Raw genomic sequence first — 22,821 nt, forward strand, 5'->3', positions numbered from 1 at the left:
AGAAAACAGATGCCCACTTTCCTGAGAGGCTTCGACACATACAAAAAAGAAAAGAAATGCATAAAGTGGGTTTCTTCTTTTTCTATCTGATATGAATACAATGTGCAATAAGCATGCCTTTACCACTTATGGTAATGAAGATAAATATAAGTAGAAAGGAACTAATGGCTTGGGGGGCAATTGTCAGTCTCTAGGTAGTAGAATTGTCACATTGCCTGGTGTAATGTTAAAATCTCAAGCTGATTAGTGTGATGTGATTTTGAATCTTAGAATGGTCACTTTGTGGAGAAAATGCCAAAGGTAGGTTTGAATCTTAGAATGTGCTAACCGTGGATTGTTAGTACCAACATTGAGTAATGGCCCTTTCTATAAGAAAAGAAAAAGGTCTTCAGGACTACTACTCAAACTTCATAAGTAGAACTCTGGACTACTCAGGTGTAATGTTAAAATCTCAGGCTGATTAGTGTGAGATGTGATTTTGAATCTTAGAATGTCACTTTGTGGAAAAAAATGCCAAATGTAGGTTTGAATCTTAGAATGTGCTAACCGTGGACTGTTAGTACCAACATTGAGTAATGGCCCTTTTTATAAGGAATGAGAGATCTTTTGGACTATTCAAACTTCCACTTGACTCAAAAAAAAAAAGAAGACTTGAATTAACATTAGAATTATGTTTTTCTTTTTAATAAGTTTTACTTTATTTTACTCAGTGAAAGATTGGTTTTTTAGTTTCATCTGGTTTGATCGGTTATTGGTGCCTCCGGTTTAAGGGAATGCTGAATGTGCTATGGTTTTGTGCTTTGTCAAGACTCTTACAACATATCCTGCTTTTTATTTTAATTGATTTGCATTTTTGTTACAAAAAAAAAATATTGGGGTTTTAAGACTGCACTCCACCTCATAAATCCTAGCTCCACCGTACAGTTGGAGGTAGGTGTCAAGTCGGAATTGATGCCAATTCACGGACTGGTATGTGTGTTATAGGTGGAGCTGTTTATAATTTTGAATTGTTGTAGGTAGGCCTGCAGTTCAAATCAGATTTCTGAGGTAGAGTGCAGTCTAAAAATCAATATTGTTAGACAGTTTTTGTATGCCCTTAGCTTCAATCAGTTTGATGTACATTATGAGTTTTTTGTAAATGAATAAAGTACATATTTGATTCAAGTTCCTTTGGTGTGTTTCTGTGTTATCCCCTTAAACTGGACAAATAATGAGACTCATGTTAGTTTAGAATGTTCACAGCCAGTGGGTCGGTCTGGGGAGACCTATCCTGATAAGGCTGATACTGATGTGCCACCAAGTTGGTTGATGTGGCTTGTCTTAGCCGCCCGGGTGAGACCCTAGGCACATGCATTGTAGGATTAATTGAATCTTTGAACCGAACCAGATTTCCAGTATTGCCCTGGACCTTGAAGATTAATGGGCAGAACTGGAAAGTTACACCCGACCCCTAGACTCGATTATGATACTGCACTAGGTGTCGGATTGGGCTATCTTTGATGTACCAATCGGTGAGATCCTTAGTGGGGGTCAAAACCTGGGTATGTTGGGACAGTCTGAGAATTCATCCGAGTGGGTATGCTCCAATTCGGTTTTGAAAACATTGATTCTTTATACCTTCATAAAGTTGAGTGTTCTTCTCATTACACTCTTCATTATTTATCCACTAGGAAATTGTTCCATTTTCTAGAAAAAAAAACACAAATCAACTAATATACCAATATATTCCAATCTTTTTTTTTTAATTGCAACATGTGGTTATATTACTCTGTTTCTATTATTATTTTCTATTAAAACCAAGCATAACTTAATGCAAAGAAAGTACTAAAAAGCAAGGAAGAACCTTTTTCATAAGAAAAATATTTTCTTAGGAGGTTAGGCTTCATTTATATGGTATGAATTCTCAAAATTTAAGCATGTGGAGGCTCGGCAAATAAAGGCCATTAATTAATTTTTAGGTACAAGTTAAAGACTAAAAAATTATTATTTACAAAGATGAAAGAAAATTATATATTAGAGAATGGTTATGGAAATAAGTGAAGCAATTCTACATAATCCTTTAGCTTCATGGTAGTGGTTGATAATAAATTGGACCTCCGATTTAAAACGGAAAATTATGAAATGGTGGGGCAAAATTTGAGCCTTTTATTTTATAGTAAATCAGCTTCCTTATTTCCAATAAAACATATGGTAAAACTAAATAGACTAAATAAACTTAAAAGAAGTTATCTTCACTTTTAGAATTTCCTTCAAACAGAGTTGTAGAGAGTTGTGTAGCAAATTATCAAAATGGAGATGGATATTATCGGTCAGTCTATTAGAATAGTACCATGGATGGTATAATTCAATTAAAATTTTCAAGTTTCTGCACATAATACATTTTAATGGATATTATTGGTTTGTCTATTAAAACAATACCATGGACTTATCACTACATTCAAATATTTAAATTTCCTGCACATAGTACATCTTAAGTAAAAGTAGATAGCAAAATGTTTTAGTAGTGCTATGGCCTTGCCTAAAGTGAAATTGGTATCAGGTTTTTCCAGAATCTTACAAAACTCAAATTAAAAACATCAAATGTATTGAGAGATCATCAATAGGTGTATCGAGTCTTAGTCTATCCTGCAAGAGTTTCAATAGGGGTGATCATGGAACGGGCCCGGGCTTTGCGCTAATGATAAGTGCCTTAACCTTGTCCTTGGCCCAACCCGGCCTGCACCATGGGCCTAGTTTGAAAGCCCATGCCCATGGCCAGGCCGTGCTTATATTTCTTGCACCGTGGGCCTAGTTTGAAAAGTCGGTAACCCCCTCTCTCTCTTCTTCTTTTCTTCTTACAGCATCAATACAGTTCAAAGCATTCACTTTGAACAAGTGTAGATTGTCGTATTTCCGATGTTAGGAAGTTGTTACTCCGACGTGATCTCGTGTTTCCTTTGTTCTTCTCACTAATGATTATTGCTTGTGAAACTCTAACAACTATTGCTAGTGGCAGGTGGAATTTAGAAAATATTGACAACTATGCTGGAGAAAACCACTCTAGTTATCATTGTTGGACAAAACAACTCTAAGAAAAGAAGAAACAAAACAACTCTGAGAAAGAAAAAACAAAAAGAAGAAATAGGTAATTCTAAATGCTTTACTCTTTTTTAGAATCTGGAAAATTCTTAGAATTCATTCTTTTCAAGATGAATTCTAATAATGAAAAATGGGAGAATTGAAGCGCAAACGGGCCTTATTTCCTGAAAAAAAAAAGAAAAAAGCTTACTATTGACATTCCACAACATTGAACAATTTACTCAGTTAAAAAGACTCTCCAAAACAATATATTTGTTAGTGGGAAGAGTTTGTTACTGGGAAGAGTCTTTCAAGATTAAAAACTATCCAAAACAATATATATATTGCGTTAAAATAAAACATACAATGACGCCATGTCACTACTAGACCTATTCATGGGCCAGGCCGGGCTTTTGCTCTTCATCAACAGAATTTTTTCAGGCCCGAGCCTGAGCCCGGCCTGACCAACGGGCCTATAACATGGGCCCGAGCCTAGCCCTCATAAAAAGCCCGAAGCCCGACCTAACAACTTGTACAAACTACAGAGTAACAGAGGCTGAATTGCATGACTTGTACAAAGTTGAGAAGTGCAAGACTCACCGCCGAAGAGAGGGACAATTGAGTTCATTAGTAGCATGGCTGGCGTCGGTTTGCCGGTTCCTGAGAATGTGTGATAGTGCAAGTGAGAATGAGAACTGTGAAAGAGACAAGAGAGAGAAAAAGAGGACTGGTGGCGTGCGCGCGTGCTGACTGCTGTCTGCAAGAGTATAGAGTTGTGCAAGTAATATAGTAAGGAGTACATAATCGTTCCCACGAGGAATGAATTATTTAGCCTCCTATTAATTTCTTCTCAACTTGTTTAAAGCAATAATCAATTGGGTTGCGAAGTAAGGAATTTAGACTAGCACTACTGATTAAGGAAATTAAATGACAAAAACAAGAACTTGAACGAAATCAATAACAAAGTTGCTAGGGATTAATCCTATCACGATCATCAAGATTCAATACTAATAAAATCTCACGAGAGCTGTTATATTCCAAGGTGTTTCCTAAAAGCACTAGTCAATCTTTCTCAAGAGTTGATTAGCTAAACCTATGTTTAATTAAATGGAATTACAATCAAAGAATTCTCATTCTCTCAATTGAAATCCTCTTTGCATAAACATAAGTTGTTAATACACCTATAAGGAAATCATACCAACAAATGATATCTCTACATAATTATTGGCCGAACAAGTGTTATTAGTTCCACCTCGATTATCATCTCTCGATGCATAATCTTGATTAAAGAACGAATCATTGGTGATCAATCAATGATAAGTAATCAGCACAAATAACACAATATAGAAAAACCTCATCGGTTTTACTAAGGACTGAAAATCAATGCATGATCAAGTATTAATCCCTAACAATAAAAACCTAGCCCCTCATGATTTAATTAAGAACAAGCAAAATACCCTAATTACTTTCGGATCAAACCACTCTTGATGATAAGAAGAGTCACTGCATACAAGAATTGACATAACCGATTCAGCAATCAAATCTTTAAGCTATCCGACTGAGGTGAAGTCTGTCTTGGAATGGCAAAACCCTAATTTATGAGCAACCTCTCTCGAGCACAGCCCACCCTATCTCTGAATGACAAATCCTATATTTCTATCAGAATTTTACTCACCAAAGATGCATTAAGAACAAGAATTCGCAGGTCATCAATTCAGGTATGAATGATTCCCAACCGAACCATGCAACTTATCTCTAAGGTGCATTCAGTCCATTTCTTGATTAGATGATCTAATTACCTAATTCTTTCTCAAGCAGTTCAAATAATCACAGATGCAAGAACAATTTGGCCAAGATTGTTCTATAAATCGAAACCCTAATCAAGAATCCCAAGAACAAAACATACTCAATCGGATCTGCCTAAGTTTAATTACAAATCAGGATTAAAGCTCATCATGGTTCGCATAAAAAGGAAGAAAGAAAAATATTCAATAGACAAACCTCAAAACCCTAATTGAATATAGGTTACCAAACTGCAGAACCAAAGAGGAAGACACTTAAGATCTTTGCGTCAGTCTTCGATCTCTTTGTTGTGATTATCCTACAGTCCGCATTCAGCAGCCTCCTCCTCTCCCTAGCAGCCTTCTTCTTCAATTTTCTTTTAGGGGTTTGAACCCCTATCTCCTCTTTTTCTCCTCTTTTTATATCCTCCTCTTAAGATAAAACCCTGTTCTCGTGTAAGTGGGAGAGTGGTGAATTCCCGGATGAAAACTTGTAGGCTAAGAAATTGCTCCAGCACGTCAGAAGTCCGGTTCTATTATAACTCAAAACATGAAAGTTATAGAACTTTTCCTTATCTTTCCAACGCATCTTGAATCATCTCAATCGGAATCCAGATGAGAGAGTTATTCCCAAATTACCATACGACGCCGAAATTGTCTAGAATTACCCGATTAGCCTTGTTTTCCTTATCTTTAATGTCCTATATTCCTCCTAGACAATTGGGTTGGAGGGTTTTCATTTGATACTGATAGAAGGAACGTTTTTAGAAACCACAAAATAAAGGAGAAAAGGAATGACAATGAAATTGTGTCTAATATTGAACAAAACATTTATAACCCTCATCCCAAAAAATGTAAATAATTATAGGCCCATAAGTTTATGCAATGTCATCTATAAAATTATTTCAAAAATCCTTATTAACAGAATTAAGCCTTTTTTGGATAATATTATATCTCCCTATTAAAGTGCCTATGTGCCAAATAGGAAGATTAATGACAACATTCTTATCGCTCATGAAATGTTGCATACAATGAAAAAGAAGAAAAGGAAAACTGGTATGCTTGCATGCAAAATTGACATAGAAAAAGCATATGATAGACTAGAATGGGAATTCATTAAGAAAGTCTTGAGAAATTTTGGATTTCATGAGAAATGGATTACCTGGGTTATGGAATGTATAAAGAAGGTGTATCATTTCAAATTTTAATAAATAGAACCCCCTCGAAGGAATTTGCCCCTTCTAGAGGGATCGGACAGGGAGATCCTCTTTCTCCCTATATTTTTGTTCTCTGCACTGAAGCGTTAGCAAAGAAGCTTGAAAAAAATTCTCTAGGTAAGAAAATTTCAATTGGTTGTAAGGTTGCCAAAGGAAGTCCAAAAATACCAATTTTATAGTTTGCAGATGATTGCTGCTTGATATTCATTGAGACCTCAATTACAATATGTTTGAAAATAAAAGACATTCTCACTAAATTTGTTACGGCTTCTAGCTAGTGCCCAAACTTTTCAAAATCAACACTCTAATTTTCGAAAAATACACCAATTAGATTCCAAAAAATCTTAGTAAAAATTTTGAGGATCCAAATACAAGCAAAGTCTGATATTTATTTGGGAGCCCCCATAAAAAATAGTAGAGTTTCAAAGGACACATTCTTGAATCTCAAGGAAAGGGTAAATAACAAACTGGCAAGTTGGAAAAAAATAACACTTTATCCTTGGCAGGTAGAATGACCCTTCTGAATGCTACAACGAATACGATGCCGCAATTCCTCATGAGTTATTTCAAGCTTCCCCAAAATATCATAGATGAAAATTGATAAAAGCCAAAGGAACTTCTTATGGACAAATTCTAGTGAAAAAACCCGATTCATTTGATTGGTTGGAACAAGGTGTGTACCTCAAAATGTTAGGGTGGTTTGGGTCTAAAAAACCTTCAATGGGTTAATGAAGCTAACTTAGCAAAGTTGGGTTGGAAAATAATATTAAACATTGATAACCTTTGGGTTAAAATTATTAAAGCAAATTATCTTTAGAAAGAGGATTTTTGGAATGCTAAGGAAAATAAAGGTATATCATGGGCTTGGAAAGGTATCATAAAGGGGAGAGATCTCCTTAAAAATGGGTATGTTGGGAAATAAACAATGGCAAATCTATCAAATTTTGGAAAGATATATGGGTAGGCGATGCCTCACTGGACCAAATTTTTCCACCCGATAAGATTGAAAATGATAATCTCCTTCTTAGTGAGGTTATTTATTAGAAAAAAGGGTGTGTGGATAGAAAATAGAAAATAGAATTTGTAGCTTGGTTCCTTTGAATATTTAGGGGAAAATAAAATCAATCTTTATCCCCTAAAATCCAAAAGAAGATAAATTAGTTTGACAACTTAGTTGTAATGGGAAATTCTCAATTAAGTTTACATATAAATTAAAATGTAGCTTGTCTCTTCATGAAAATTTGAACTCAAAGTGGAACTCAACTGTTTGGAAGGTAAATTGTTTCCCAAAATTGAAAACTTTTCTCTATCTACTTTTTAATAAAAGATTCTCAAGAAAAATGCTCCCGCAAAATAGAGGTTTAAGTATTGATGAAAAATGTAATTTTTGTGCAGATAACGTGATCATATTTTTAAGAATTGTATAGTTGCTAATCAAACATGGGATGCAATAAATCCCATTTTGGAGGGTCCTACATGCTCTAACTTTTCCTTAGAGGAATGGTGGCTAAAAATTGGTAAGAAAAGTTCAAATGGAGGAAATAATGGAAGAAAAAAGTGTGCATTCTTATTATGCTATATCTGGAAGAATATAAATAATAAATCTTTTAATAATGTGTCAACCCTTATTCAAGTGGTGATTGAAAGAGCTTTATCGTCCTTTACGGAATATTATGAAACCAATATGAAGCCGAATGGAGCTGATGCCCATAAGTTGTGCAAATATGCTATGTGGCAAACTCCAAAAATTGGTACTATCAAAACAAATTTTGATGCATCCCGACTAGACAATGGGATGTGCTCAATTGCAGCCATAGCTAGGAATTTTTTGGGTGAGGTGGTAGATTACAAGGCTTATTACTTAGGTTCTTCGACTATCAACATGGCGGAAGCTTGGGCTGCGTGGGAGGCCCACAACTTGGTAGTGAATTTCCCAAACCATTCCATCATCATTGAAAGTGACTCTTTGATGGTGATTTCTTGTCTGAAGTGGCTCATTGACCCCCTAGAATCTACAGAACATCATTGAAGAGTGTTTAGATTTGAAGAATTGAGCAAATGAAGATTTGGTCTACAATAACGTGTATCAGGAAGCTAATCAAGCGGCAGATTGGCTCGCCAATCAAGCCCTTTCTACCCAACAGGGTATGGTAAGTCTCAACCTTAGTGATCTTCCATGGAATTTAGCTAGTATTTGTAAGTCTGATTTTATGGGGACGTGCTACTCCTTGTCTCATGTAGCTCCTCTCGGTTTCTATTAAAAAAAAAAAGAAAAGGAATGACAATGAGAGAGGGTTTTGTATAGTGAATGAAAGAGATAGAGAAAGTAGATTTGTAGATCCAAGTTCTCTCTCTCTCTCTCTCTCTCTCTCTCTCCAGGACTTGTAGCAGTTACCGGACAATCCCCTTTATCCCATGTCTTTTACTCTTCAATGGTGAAAGGTAATAACTAAAGAGGGTGAAATGTGCTTGTATCTTTTTGCCTAAACATACAAGTCAAGAAAAGACATTTTTCCCTCATAGCGGTTTCACATATTCACTTAATGAAAGGGCAATAAAGTCCTTTTGCCTTTTTCTATTAATTGAATTGCATTTGGTCCAATCCGATCCAGTCCAATGTAGGTCCATGGTAAATGGACCCGGTCCAATCCAATTGCATGAATATTTTTTACCATTTTGGTCCAGCCCAAATCAATGTTTGGACTGTCCAATCTGTTCAAATTCGTTTCGATTTAGATTGGTTTCATCCCAAAATTGGTCCATATACTTATCTTATTTCAATGGTGTAGATATTGGCTTAATCCAATCCAATCCAATATAAATTTATTATGGAAGGGCAAAGTCCAATCCAATCTAATAAATATTTTGGACCGGATTGGTCCAATCCAATATGTCTTGTAGGTCCATCCAATATGTCCAGATTGATTTTGGAGGAGAAGAGGCCCAATCCAAAACCGATCCATTGACACCCTTATTTGTGTCCATTTGTTAAACCATAAGGCTCAGTTTGGAAGAATTACAAATACAAATATGTACAATGTAAATACATTCAAAATAATACAAAATATAAGGTTTGCACTCTATGTATTTGTATTTGTATTTGTACTCCTTCCAAACTAAGTATAAGGGTAGTTTAAGAATTTAACCCTAATAATAAAGAGTTGAGATCTTCTACCAACAAAACATGTCCCAACACTCTACTAACTTGATGGAACACCGCACATCTCACTATGAGATTATGACCCACCATAAAAGTGGGACTCGCCACGTATGAGATGTGCGATATGAGGTAATGTTGGTAGGGGGTTGGAACGTGTTTTGTTGGCAAGTGATCCACACTCAACAATAAAGGCAACAAATTAGGAGTCCGGATCACTTGCCAACAACACGTTCCAACCCTCTACCGACATGATCTCACATTTCTAGAGGTGTCAATTGGACAGATTTGGTCAACCCAATCCAGTCCAATGTGAGTCCACTTACAAATGGACTTGACCCAATCTAGTCCAAATCCAATACAAACCAAATCCAATCCAATCAATTAAAATGTAAATGGATTGGATTGGATCCAATCCAAACATAATGAAATATAAAAAATTATATAAAAGCACTTTTGTAAAAGTACTTCGGTAAAAGTATTTTCATAAAAGTGCTTTCCAAAAGCACTTCCTTAAAAGTACTTCCGTAAAAGTTTATTTTTCAGAGAAGGAACGATGAAGATGGGGTGGAAGTGATCTTTCAATGGAGAGTCCTCAACCAAGGGCCTTCCCATGATTTGATTTTATTACCTAAGACAAGGTCAAACTTGTAGTGATTGAGGAATAGTGGGAGGATACACTGGATGGCTATCGAAGGAAAGTCAAGAGTAGTTATGTGTCATAATCCATCATTCCAACCATTATTTGTTAGCTCATGCATACTTTTCACAATGCGGTGGCATAATGTTTTGGCAGTTTTGTGGGATATCGAAAATCATTGCATTAAATTTGTGGCGAGCACTCATGGGCTTTCAGATAATGGTTGGGATGCTGGAGTTATGTGCATAGTTACATTAACTTCTCCTTGGAGGGATATTCATAGTACTCTTCCCCTATTTCCTTATCGCATCATGTATGGTCTCTCGTAAGGAATCTCTAATATTGTCCTCGTCTTTTCTCCATATCGAATCTTAACTAGAAAACAATCTCTAATATTGTCCTAACTCTATGGGAACCAGGAGAGGTGAAAAATCATCACTTGATCAGATGGGAGATAGTTAACAAACCAAAGGTAGAAGGGGGTTTAGGGATAGGGAACATAGTGCTAAAGAATGTAGCCCTTTTGGGAAGTGGCTATGGAGATGGCCCCGAGAGAGAGAGAGAGATTATGGCATGAGGTGGTGGCAAGCATTCATGGTTGTGCAGGAAATGGTTGGGATTCCGGGATATCTCGCCAAGCTACCCTTACTACACCTTGGAAGGCTATACATGGTATTCTCCCTCACTTCCTCAGATTCATCAAGTATGATGCTTGTTCTGGTAATGTTATTCTATTCGGGGAGGATATTTGGGTGGGTACTCAACCCCTCAAAGATTGTTTTTCCCTCGCTCTATTCCATTTCCCATCACAAATATGAGCCAATTGCAACTTTTCTCCTGAGCCCGTTAAACCCCTTATCATTAAACTGGGACTTTGGATTTCGTAGAGGGTTATGGGATGGTGAATCAAACTGTGTTATTGAGCTAATTCATATACTAGAATCCGTTTGCTTGGCCCCCATTTCTTTTGGTCAAAGGGTTTGGACTCCTCTTCCAAAAGGTACTTTTACTTGCTCTTCTTTTCTAAAATCCCTCAGTTCTAACCCCTTTTTCCCAAGGATTCCCTGTCAAAGAATTCTGGGCGCGACCTATTCCCCCAAAAATTCATGTATTCTGTTGGGAAGTCTTCTATGGGAAGATCAATACTTTGGAAAACTTACAGAAAAAGAGACCCTCGCTTTGTCTTTCCCCAAATTGGTGTTCCTTGTGTAAGGCCAAGAATGAGGACTGTGTCCATTTGCTGATCTCATGTTCCTTTGCTACAGCTATATGGAGGTGGAGCCATTGTTTATTTGGAGGTAGGTGGTCTTTGCCTTCTAATTTAAGCTTGTTATTCAACCCATCTCTCTTTGTTTGGCACAGTTGAAGAGGTAAGGTCATGTGGAAATCTGTCAGGGCAGCCACTCTGTGGACTATTTGGGAGGAAAGGAATGCAAGAATTTTCATAGAGAAGGAAAGAGGGTTAGATGAAAAAAAGGATTGTATCCTAACAAGAGCAATCCATTGGCTGAAAACTGTGGATATCTTTGATGACTTCTCCTTTGATGATTTGTGGAGAAATTGGCTAGTAATAGCTAACACTTCAATAAAGAAGGATAGAATTCTGTCAGAATGGATTCCACCTTGGATTTGATTGGAAGTTGGATTTTAGAAGAAATCCGAGAGCGTTTGAATTTGTTCCCATTTAAGAGGATCTAAAGTAACGCCATTTAACACATGCAAAATGCTAGAAATAGGAGCAATTTCAGAGTTGAAAAGGTTTTTCTTCACTAGCCCAAAGTTCCAACTAAAGCCAAAGGAGACAAGGTGATAAAATGCTCCGAAATAGTTTCATGTTTAAGAGAAGAAACGATAAAGATAGGGTGGAGGTGATTTTACAATGGAGAGTGCTCAACCAAGGGCCTTCCCATGATTTGATTTTATTAGCAAAGACAAGGTCAAACTTGTAATATTTGAGGAATATTGGGAGGATACACAGGATGTCTATCGGAGGAAAGTCAAGAGTTGTTCTGTGTCGTAGTCCTTCATTCCAACCTTTATTTGTTAGCTCATGCATACTTACCACAACCCGGTGGCATAATGTTTTGGCGATTTTGTGGGATATCGAAAATCGTTGGCATAAATTTGTAGTGAGCACTCATGGGCTCCTGGAGAATGGTTGGTATACTGGTGTTATGTTCATAGATACATTAACTTCTCCATGGAGGGCTATTCATAGTACTCTTCCCCTATTTCCTTATCGCATCATGTATGGTTTCTCGTATGGAAACAAGGTCAAATTCTTGGAAAATCTCTATTTTGGAGAATCCTTGTCGAATGGGGTATTTCCTTGTCTTTACTCCATATCGAATCTTAATTAGAAAACAATCTCTAAGTTTGTTCTATCTCTTCATCCTTTGGATTTGATTGGAAGTTGGATTTTAGAAGAAATCTGAGAACGTTTGAATTTGTTCCCATTTAAGAGGTTCTAGAGTAATGCCATTTAACACATGCAAAAGGCTAGATACAAGAGCAATTTTAGAGATGAAAAGGTTTTATTCACTTGCCCAAAGTTCCATTTAATGTCAAAGGAGACTAGGTGATAAAAAGCTCAGAAGTAGTTTTATTTTTAAGAGAAGGACCGATGAAGATAGGGTGGAAGTGATCTTTGAATGGAGAGTCCTCAACCAAGGGCCTTCCCATGATTTGATTGTATTACTAAAGGCAATGTCCAACTTGTAGTGATAGAGGAATAGTGGGAGGATACACTGCATGTCTATCGGAGGAAAGTCAAGAGTAGTTCTATGTCATAATCCATCATTCCAACCTGTATTTGTTAGCTCATGCATATTTACCACAACGCGGTGGCATAATGTTTTGGCGGCTTTGTGGGATTTCGAAAATCATAGGCATAAATTTGTGGTGAGCACTCATGGGCTCTCAGAGAATGATTGGGATGCTGGAGTTATGTGCATAGATACATTAACTTCTCCTAGGAGTGCTATTCATAGTACTCTTCCCCTATTTCCTTATCGCATCATGTATGGTCTCTCGTATGGAAACATGGTCAAGCTCTTGGTAGATCTCTAGTTGTGGGAATCTTTGTTGAAAGGTGTATTTCCTCGTCCTTGCTACATATCGAACCATAATTAGAAAACAATCTCTAAGTTTGTTCTAACTCTTCGTCCCTTGGATTTGATTTGAAGTTGGATTTTAGAAGTAATCTTAGAGCGTTTAAATTTGTTCCCATTTAGGAGGGTCTAGAGTAACACCGTCTAACACATGCAAAAGGCTAGAAACAAGAGCAATTTCAGAGTTGAAAAGGCTTTCTTCACTAGCCCAAAGTGCCATCTAGGGCCAAAGGAGACAAGGGGATAAAAATGCCAGAAATAGTTTTATTATTAAGAGATGGAACAATGAAGATAGGGTGAAAGTGATCTTTCAATGGACACTCCTCAACCAACGGCCTTCCCATGAATTGATTTTATTACCAAAGACAAAGTTGCATTTGTAGTTATTGAGGAATAGTGGGAGGATACATTGAATGTCTATCGAAGGAAACTCAAGAATAGTTCTGTGTCATAGTACATCATTCCAACCTTTATTTGTTAGCTCATGCATACATACCACGACCTTTATTTGTGGGATATCGAAAATCATATGCAAAATTTTGTTGTGGGCACTCGTGGGCTCTTAGAGAATGGTTGGGATGCTGGAGTTATGTGCATAGGTACATTTACTTTTCCATGGAGTCATAGTACTCTTCCCCTATATCCTTAACATGACATTTAAGGTCCCTCGTAGGGAAGCAAGGTCAAATTCTTGGAAGATCTCAATTTTGCGGAATCATTGATGAATGGTGTATTTCCTCATCCTTACTCCATATCGAATCTTAGTGATTGAGGAATAGTGGGTGGATACACTAGATGTCTATCGAAGGAAAGTCAAGAGTAATTCTGTGTCATAATCCATCATTCCAACCATTATTTGTTAGCTCATGCATACTTACCACAATGTGGTGGCATAATGTTTTGGCGGTTTTGTGGGATATGGAAAATCATAGGCTTAAATTTGTGGTGAACACTCATGGGCTTTTAGAGAATGGTTGGGATGCTAGAGTTATGTGCATAGATACATTAACTTCTCATTGGAGGGCTATTCATAGTACTCTTTCATTATTTCCTTATCGCATCTTGTAAGGTCTCTCGTAAGGAAACAAGGCCAAATTCATGGAAGATCTCTAGTTTGGGGAATCCTTGTTGAAAGGTGTATTTCCTCGTCTTTTCCCCATATCGGATCTTAACTAAAAAACAATCTCTAACCTTGTTCTAACTCTTCATCCTTTAGATTTGATTGGAAGTTGGAATTTAGAACAAATCCAAGAGCGTTTGAATTTGTTCCCATTCAAGAGGATCTAGAGTAATGCCATCTAACACATGCAAAAGGCTAGAAATAAGAGCAATTTCAGAGTTGTAAAGGTTTTTTTCACTAGCCCAAAGTTCCATATAAAGCCCAAGGAGACTAGGGGATAAAAAGCTAAGAAATAGTTTTATTTTTAAGAGAAGGAATGATGAAGATAGGTTGGAAGTGATCTTTTAATGGAGAGTCCTCAACCAAGGGCCTTTCCATGATTTGATTTTCTTACCAAAGACAAGGTCATACTTGTAGTGATCGAGGAAGAATGGGAGGATACAATGGATGTCTATCAAAGGAAAGTCAAGAGTAGTTCTGTGTCATAGTACACCATTCCAACCTTTATTTGTTAGATCATGCATACTTACCACAACCCGGTTGCATAATGATTTGACGGCTTTGTGGGATATCGAAAATCATAAGCATAAATTTGTGATGAGCACTCATGGGCTCCTAGAGAATGGTTGGGATGCTGGAGTTATGTGCATAGATACATTTACTTGGAGGGCAATTCATAGTACTCTTACCATATTTCCTCAACACATGTATGGAAATAAGGTCAAATTCTTGGAAGATCTCTAGTTTGGGGAATCCTTGTTGAATGATGTATTTCCTCATTTTTACTCCATATCGAATCTTAGTTAGAAAACAATCTTTAAGTTTCTTCTAACTCTTCATCGCATGGATTTGATTGAACTTTGGATCTTAAAAGAAATCCAAGAGCGTTTGAATTTGTTCCCATTTAACAGGATCTAGAATAACACCATCTAACACATGCAAATGGCTAGAAACAAGAGTAATTTCAGAGTTGAAAAGTTTTTTTTTTCACTAGCCCAAATTTCCATCTAAAGTCAAAGGAGACAAGGTGATAAAATGTTCAGAAATAGTTTTATATTTAATAGAAGAAACGATGAAGATAGGGTGGAAGTGATCTTTCAATGGAGAGTCCTCAACCAAAGTCCTTCCCATGATTTGATTTTATTACCAAAGACAAGGTCAAACTTGTAATGGTTGAGGAATTTTGGGAGGATACACTAGATGTCTACCGGAGGAAAGTCAAGAGTTGTTATGTGTCGTAGTCCATCATTCCAACCTCAATTTGTTAGCTCATGTGTACTTTCCATAACCCGGAGGCATAATGTTTCAGCGGATTTGTGGGATATCGAAAATCATAGGCATAAATTTGTGGTGAGCACTCGTGTGCTGTCTGGGAATGGTTGGGATGCTGGAGTTATGTGCATGGATACATTTACTCTTCCTTGAGGGTAATTCATAGTACTTTTCCCCTATTTCTGAACGCAACATGTATGGTTCCTCGTATGGAAAGAAGGTCAAATTCTTTGAAGATCTGTAGTTTGGGCAATCCTTGTTGAACGGTGTATTTCCTCGTCCTTACACCATATCGAATCTTAGTTAGAAACAATCTCTAAGTTTCTTCTAACTCTTCATCACTTGGATTTGATTGAAATTTGGATCTTAAAAGAAATCAAAGAGCGTTTGAATTTGTTCCCATTTAACAGGATCTAGAATAACGACCTCTAACACATGCAAATGGCTAGAAACAAGAGTAATTTCAGAGTTGAAAAGTTTTTCTTCACTAGCCCAAAGTTCCATCTGAAGTCAAAGGAGACCCTTTGATAAAATTTTCAGAAATAGTTTTATATTCAAGAGAAGTAACGATGATGAGAGGGTGGAAGTGATCTTTCAATGGACAGTCCTCAACCAATGGCCTTCCCATGATTCAATTTTATTACCAATGACAAGGTAAAACTTGTGTAATGATTGAGGAATATTGGGAGGATACATTGGATGTCTATCGGAGGAAAGTCAAGAGTTGTTATGTGTCGTAGTCCATCATTCCAACCGTTTTTTTTTAGCTCATGTATACTTACCACAAACCGGTGGCATAATGTTTTGGCGGCTTTTTGGGATATCGAAATTCGTAGACCCAAATTTGTGGTGAACAATAATGGGCTCCCAGAGAATGGTTTGGATACTGGAGTTATGTGCATAGATACATTAACTTCTCCTTGGAGGGCTATTCATAGTACTTTTCCCCTATTTCCTTATCGCAACTTGTATGGTCTCTTGTATGGAAACAAGGTCAAATTCTTAGAAGATCTCTAGTTTGGGGAATCCTTGTTGAATGGTGTATTTCCTCATCATTACTCCATATCGAATCTTAATTAGAAAACAATCTCTAACTTTCTTCCATCTCTTCATCCTTTGGATTTGATTGGAAGTTGGATTTCAAAAGAAATGCTAGAGCGCTTAAATTTTTTCCCATTTAAGAGGATGTTGAGTAACACCATCTAACACATCCAAAAGGCTAGATGCAAGGGCAATTTCAGAGATGAAAAGGTTTTCTTCACTAGCCCAATGTTCCATCTAATGCCAAAGGAGGCTAGGGGTTAACAAGCTCAAAAGTAGTTTTATTTTTAAGAGAAGGAACGATGAAGATCAGGTGGTAGTTATCTTTCAATGGAGAGTCCTCAACCAAGGGCCTTCCCATGATTTGATTTTATTACCAATGACAAGGTCAAACTTGAAGTGATTGAGGAATAGTGGGAGGATACACTGGTTGTCTATCGGAGGAAAGTCAAGAGTAGTTCTTTGTCATAATCCATCATTCCAACCTGTATTTGTTAGCTCAATCATACTTACCACATCGCGGTGATATAATGTTTTGGCGGCTTTGTTGGATTTCGAAAATCATAAGCATAAATTTGTGGTGAGCACTCATGGGCTCTTAGAGAATGGTTGGGATGCTGGAGTTATATGCGTAGATACATTAACTTCTCCTTGTAGGGCTATTCATAGTACTCTACCCCTATTTCCTTATCGCATCATGTATGGTCTCTCTTAAGGAACTTGGTCAAAATCTTGGAAGATCTCTAGTTTGGGGAATCCTTATTGAAAGGTGTATTTCCTCATCCTTACTACATATCGAATCATAATTAGAAAACAATCTCTGAGTTTGTTCTAACTCTTCGTCCCTTGGATTTGATTGGAAGTTGGATTTTAGAAGTAATCCTAGAGCGTTTGAATTTGTTCCCATTTTGGAGGATCTAGAGTAACACCATTTAACACATGCAAAATGTTACAAACAAGAGCAATTTCAGAGTTAAAAAGGTTTTCTTCACTAGACCAAAATTCCATTTAGGACCAAAGGAGACTAGGGGTTAAAAAGCTCAAAAGTAGTTTTATTTTTAAGAGAAGGAACGATGAAGATGGGGTGGAAATGATCTTTCAATGGAGAGTCATCAACCAAGGGCCTTACCTTGATTTGATTTTATTACCTAAGACGAGGTCAAACTTGTAGTGATTGAGGAATAGTGGGATGATACAATGCATGTCTATCTAAGGAATGTTAACAGTAGTTCTATGTCATAATCCATCGTTCCAAGCTTATTTGTTAGCTCATGCATACTTACCACAACGCGGTGGCATAATGTTTTGGCGGCTTTGTGGGAGTTCAAAAATCATAGCCATAAATTTGTGTGAGCACTCATGGGCTTTCAGAGAGTGGTTGTGAAGCTGGAATCCTTGTTGAAAAGTGTATTTCCTCGTCTTTTCTCCATATCGAATCTTAACTAGAAAACAATCTTTAACATTGTTCTAACTCTCCATCCTTAGGATTTGATTGGATGTTGCAATTTAGATCTAATCCAAGAGCGTTTGAATTTGTTCCCATTCAAGAGGATCTACAGTAACGCCATTTAACACATGCAAAAGGCTAGAAACAATAGGAATCTCCGAGTTGTAAAGATTTTCTTCACAAGGCCAAAGTTCCATTTAAAGCCATAGGAGACTAGGGTATAAAAAACGCAGAAAGAGTTTTATTTTAAAGAGAAGGAACGATGAATATAGGTTGGAAGTGATCTTTCAATGGAGAGTCCTCAACCAAGGGCCTTCCCATGATTTGATTTTATTACCAAAGACAAGGTCATACTTTTAGTTATTGAGGAATAGTGGAAGAATACAATAGATGTCTATCGAAGGAAAGTCAAGAGTTGTTCTGTGTCATAGTACGTCATTCCAACCTTTATTTGTTAGCTATGCATACTTACCACAACCCGGTGCCATAAAGTTTTGGCAGGTTTGTGGGATATCCAAAATCATAGGCATATTCAAATTCTTGGAAGATCTCTTGGGGAATCCATGTTGAACGGTGTATTTCCTCGTCCTTACTCCATATCGAATCTTAATTAGAAAACAATCTCTAAGTTTCTTCTATCTCTTCATCCTTTGGATTTGATTGGAAGTTGGATTTCAGAATAAATCCGAGAGCGTTTGAATTTGTTCCCATTTAAGAGGATGTTGACTAATGCCATCAAATACATCCAAAAGGCAAGATGCAAGGGCAATTTTAGAGGTGAAAAGGTTTTTCTTCTCTAGCCCAAACTTCCATCTAAAGCCAAAGGAGACAAGGTGATAAAATGTTCAGAAATAGTTTTATATTTAAGAGAAGAAATGATGAAGATAGGGTGGAAGTGATCTTTCATTGGAGAGTCCTCAACCAAAGGCCTTCCCAAGATTTGATTTTATTACCAAAGACAAGGTCAAACTTGTAATGGTTAAGGAGTATTAGGAGGATAGACTGGATGTCTATCGGAGTAAAGTCAAGAGTTGTTCTGTGTCATAGTCCATCATTCCAACCATTTTTTGTTAGTTCATGTATACTTACCACAAACCGGTGGCATAATGTTTTGGCGGCTTTGTGGGATATTGAAATTCGTAGGCATAAATTTGTGGTGAGCACTCATGGGCTCCCAGAGAATGGTTGGGATACTGGAGTTATGTGCATAGATACATTAACTTCTCCTTGGAGGACTATTCATAGTACTTTTCCCCTATTTCCTTATCTCATCATGTATGGTCTCACATATGGAAACAAGGTCAAATTCTTGGAAGATCTCTAGTTTGGGCAATCCTTGTTGAATGGTGTATTTCCTCGCCATTACTCCATATCGAATCTTAATTAGAAAACCATCTCTAACTTTCTTCTATCTCTTCATTGCATGGTTTTGATTGAATATTGGATCTTAAAAGAAATCCAAGAGCGTTTGAATTTGTTCCCATTTAACAGGATCTAGAATAACGCCATTTAACACATGCAAATGGCCAGAAACAAGAGTAACTTTAGAGTTGAAAAGTTTTTTTTTTTTTCACTAGCCCAAAGTTCCATCTAAAGTCCAAGGAGACAAGGTGAAAAAATGTTCAGAAATAGTTTTATATTTAAGAGAAGAAACGATGAAGATAGGGAGGAAGCGATCTTTCAATGGAGAGTCCTCAACCAAGGGCCTTCCCATGATTCGATTTTATTACCAAAGACAAGGTCAAACTTGTAATGATTGAGGAATATTGGGAGGACACCCTGGATGTCTATCGGAGGAAAGTCAAGATTTGTTCTGTGTCGTAGTTCATCATTCCAACCATTTTTTGTTAGCTCATGTATACTTTCCACAAACCGGTGGCATAATGTTTCAGCGGCTTTGAGGGATATTGAAATTCGTATGCATAAATTTGTGGTGAGCACTCATGGGCTCCCAGAGAATGTTTGGGATACTGGAGTTATGCGCATAGATACATTAACTTCTCCTTGGAGGGTTATTCATAGTACTTTTCCCCTATTTCCTTATCGCATCATGTATGGTCTCTCGTATGGAAACAAGTTCAAATTCTAGGAAGATCTCTTGTTGAGGAATCCTTGGAAGATCTCTAGTCCATCATTCCAACCTTTATTTGTTTGCTCATGCATACTTACCACAACCCGGTGGCATAATGTTTTGGGGGCTTTGTGGGATATCGAAAATCATAGGCATAAATTTGTGGTGAGCACTCATGGTCTCCCAGAGAATGGTTGGGATATTGTAGTTTTGTGCATTGATACATTAATCTTCCTTTTTTCTTTGACGACTTGAGCATGGAGCCATGAAACAACTTGTCCATTCTAGTAGGGAGAGACCACTTGCATCCATTCATTTTGCATATTAGATGTGAACCAGGAGATTTATACCAGTTGAGTCTCTTCCTTTGTATTGAATCTCAAGTATTAATACCCCCATGGAAGGCTTCTAGCAGAAGAGATGACACTAATTTTCGAAGGGATGGGAACACATCAAACTTCCATTACAAGATTGGACATCGGGGAGGGACTAGAGGAAATTAATGATTTTAAAGGAGGCACAAAAAAAAACCACCCGTAGGACTAGTGACCCACAAACAACTGTCAAATCTAATGGGATCTAGAGAAATCCCATCCAACAAATGCAAAAGGCAAGAAACAAGAGGAATTTTAGTGTTCCTAAGGTTTTTCTTTTTAGCCCAAAGTTTCCGCCAATGCCCAAAGGAGACAAGGGGATAGCAGGCTTAGAAATAGTTTTGCCTTTAAGAGAGGAAACGATGAAGATAGATTGGAAGATATCTTTCAAAGAAGACTTCTCAACCCAAAGGTCATCCCAATACATAGAGTGGAAGATATCTTTCATGTAAATCTAGTTGTTGACCTATAAAAATTTTATCAAATCATTTAAGTTATATTTATATAAGTTAACATTTTATAGATAATATGGGCGCATGGCCTAGCATGTGAAATCATTGGTTGTGACGCTTGAGCTATCTTCTGAAGGCCATGTCTTTCTCTTGTAGCACTGTCAGCATGCACACATGTATGTGCCTGCATTTTAGAGTGGTTTATCATTCATTCTTTTATGACATGGAACATTTGTTTTAACAATACCAATAATAAGAAAAATTTTGTAATGATGCTTGAACTACCAGAATATTTGCATAAGACCCAGAAAAATTTTGTAATCAAAGAGTTTGGACTCCTCTTCCTAAAGGTACTTTCACTTGCCCTTCTTTCAAAAATCCCTTAGTTCCAACCCCAATTCCCAAGGGTTCCCTTTCAAAGAAGTTTGGGCCTGACCTATCCCTCCAAAAATTGCTGTATTCTATTGGAAAGTCTACTATGGGAAAATCAATACCTTGGAAAACTTGCAGAAAAAGAGAGCCTCTCTTTGTTTCTCCCCGAATTGGTGTTTCTTGTGCAAGGCCTAGAATGAGGACCGTTTCCATTTGCTGCTTTCCTGCTCTTTTGCTACAAACTAATGGAGTTGGAGTTAGTTTATTTGGAGGTAGGTGGTCTCCACCAACTGATTTGAGTATGTTATTTAACCCATCTTTTTTTTTTGGCACACTAGAAGAGGCAAGTTCATGTGGAAATGCGTCAGGGCAGCAACCTTATGGACCCTATGGGAGGAAAGGAATGCAAGAGTTTTCTTAGAGAAGGAAAGAAGATTAGATGAAGTGAAGGACTGCATCCTAAGAAGAGCAATACATAGGCTGAAAACCGTGGAGATATTTGATGATTTTTCTTTTGATGACTTGTGGAGGAATTGGTTAGTAATGTTTTGGGTGAAGTTGTAATATTTTGTCTCTACTTATTCTTTTGTTTTCTTGATTGTACTTAGAAGATAATTGTGTTTGTCTTCCTTATGTAACCTCTTTGGTGAATTAATGAAATTGTTATTGATCAAAAGAAAAAAAAGGAATTGGTTAGTAATAGCTAATACTTCTACAAAGAAGAATAAATGCTTATCAGAATGGGATCCGCCGTCAGAAGGTGTCATCAAGTTAAATTTTGATGGAAGTAGCCAAGGTAACCCTGGGCCGTTAGGTATAGGGGTGTCTTGGGGAACAAGAACAGCAACATCATCTCCTTATTCTCAGGACCGGTGGGAGTGGGGGACTCTACGAGGGCAGAAATACTAGCTGCAGTACAAGGAATTCAGATCGCTAACCAGCTGGGGGTGGAGCATCTCCTAGTTGAAGGGGACTCTCAGGTAGTAACAAGGTGGCTTCTAAACCCGGATGCTACCATTTAGGGCTACAAAGACCTCATCAAAAAAGTAAAGTGGTTAACTAGGAATATGAGATTTGAGGTAAAATGGGTAAGTAGGTCAGCTAATACTGTGGCTGATTCTCTGGCTAAATAGGGGGTATCCAGGGAGAAAGAAGAAGGTAGGGATTGCAGTATTCCTCCTCCACCTCTTCATTATGATACTCCTACAACTTCCTCTATTATACTTATGTCTTTCCTTATACTCCTTTCACACACTTTCCTTCTTTGTTGTTATTATTTCCTTTTATTTATTCTTGTCTCATTATAATCATATGTGAGGGAGGCAACCATCTACAGCCTTGTTCATGAAACTTGGCTAGTAATGATTCGTCACAAGTTATTAACCTGTGTGTAAGGGGGAAAAACATCTACAACCTTGTTCACGAAACTTGGTTGATTATGGTTTCTCACACCATGATAAATGCACATAATCTCAATTTAAAGGCCATTTGCAGCCTTATTAATGAAATACGATTATTTATGATACCTATTTACTTGTTATATATAAAAGTTTGTTTATTTATTTGCTGGTGTTTTTCTCAAACAAAGAGGGAATATATACTAGATTTTTCAAAGGAAAATTCTGTAAAGAAATGATACTTAGTTTAGTCTATTCATTCGTACTTCTGAATCAGAATCAAAAGGTTTTCTCTGCCCCTAGTAGAGACGTA

The 22,821-nt window shown here is 37.2% G+C and overlaps 1 long non-coding RNA gene across 21 annotated transcripts in view; it reads left to right on the top strand.

Annotated features, from left to right (window-relative positions):
• LOC148803593 (uncharacterized) overlaps positions 1-22,821 on the top strand; it is a 108,017-nt gene that overhangs the window by 42,009 nt on the left and 43,187 nt on the right. For 2 of the 21 annotated variants that reach the window (XR_016077412.1, XR_016077446.1), the window contains one exon: positions 21,450-21,663. The exons of the other annotated variants lie outside the window; for them this stretch is intronic. This is a non-coding gene — a long non-coding RNA (uncharacterized LOC148803593). Of the gene's footprint in view, positions 1-21,449; positions 21,664-22,821 lie in introns of those variants that run through there. 21 annotated transcript variants of the gene reach the window in all.

Source organism: Nelumbo nucifera, chromosome 1 (genome assembly GCF_055504915.1).
Source record: "Nelumbo nucifera cultivar China Antique chromosome 1, China Antique-T2T, whole genome shotgun sequence".
Classification (NCBI taxonomy): Eukaryota; Viridiplantae; Streptophyta; class Magnoliopsida; order Proteales; family Nelumbonaceae; genus Nelumbo; species Nelumbo nucifera.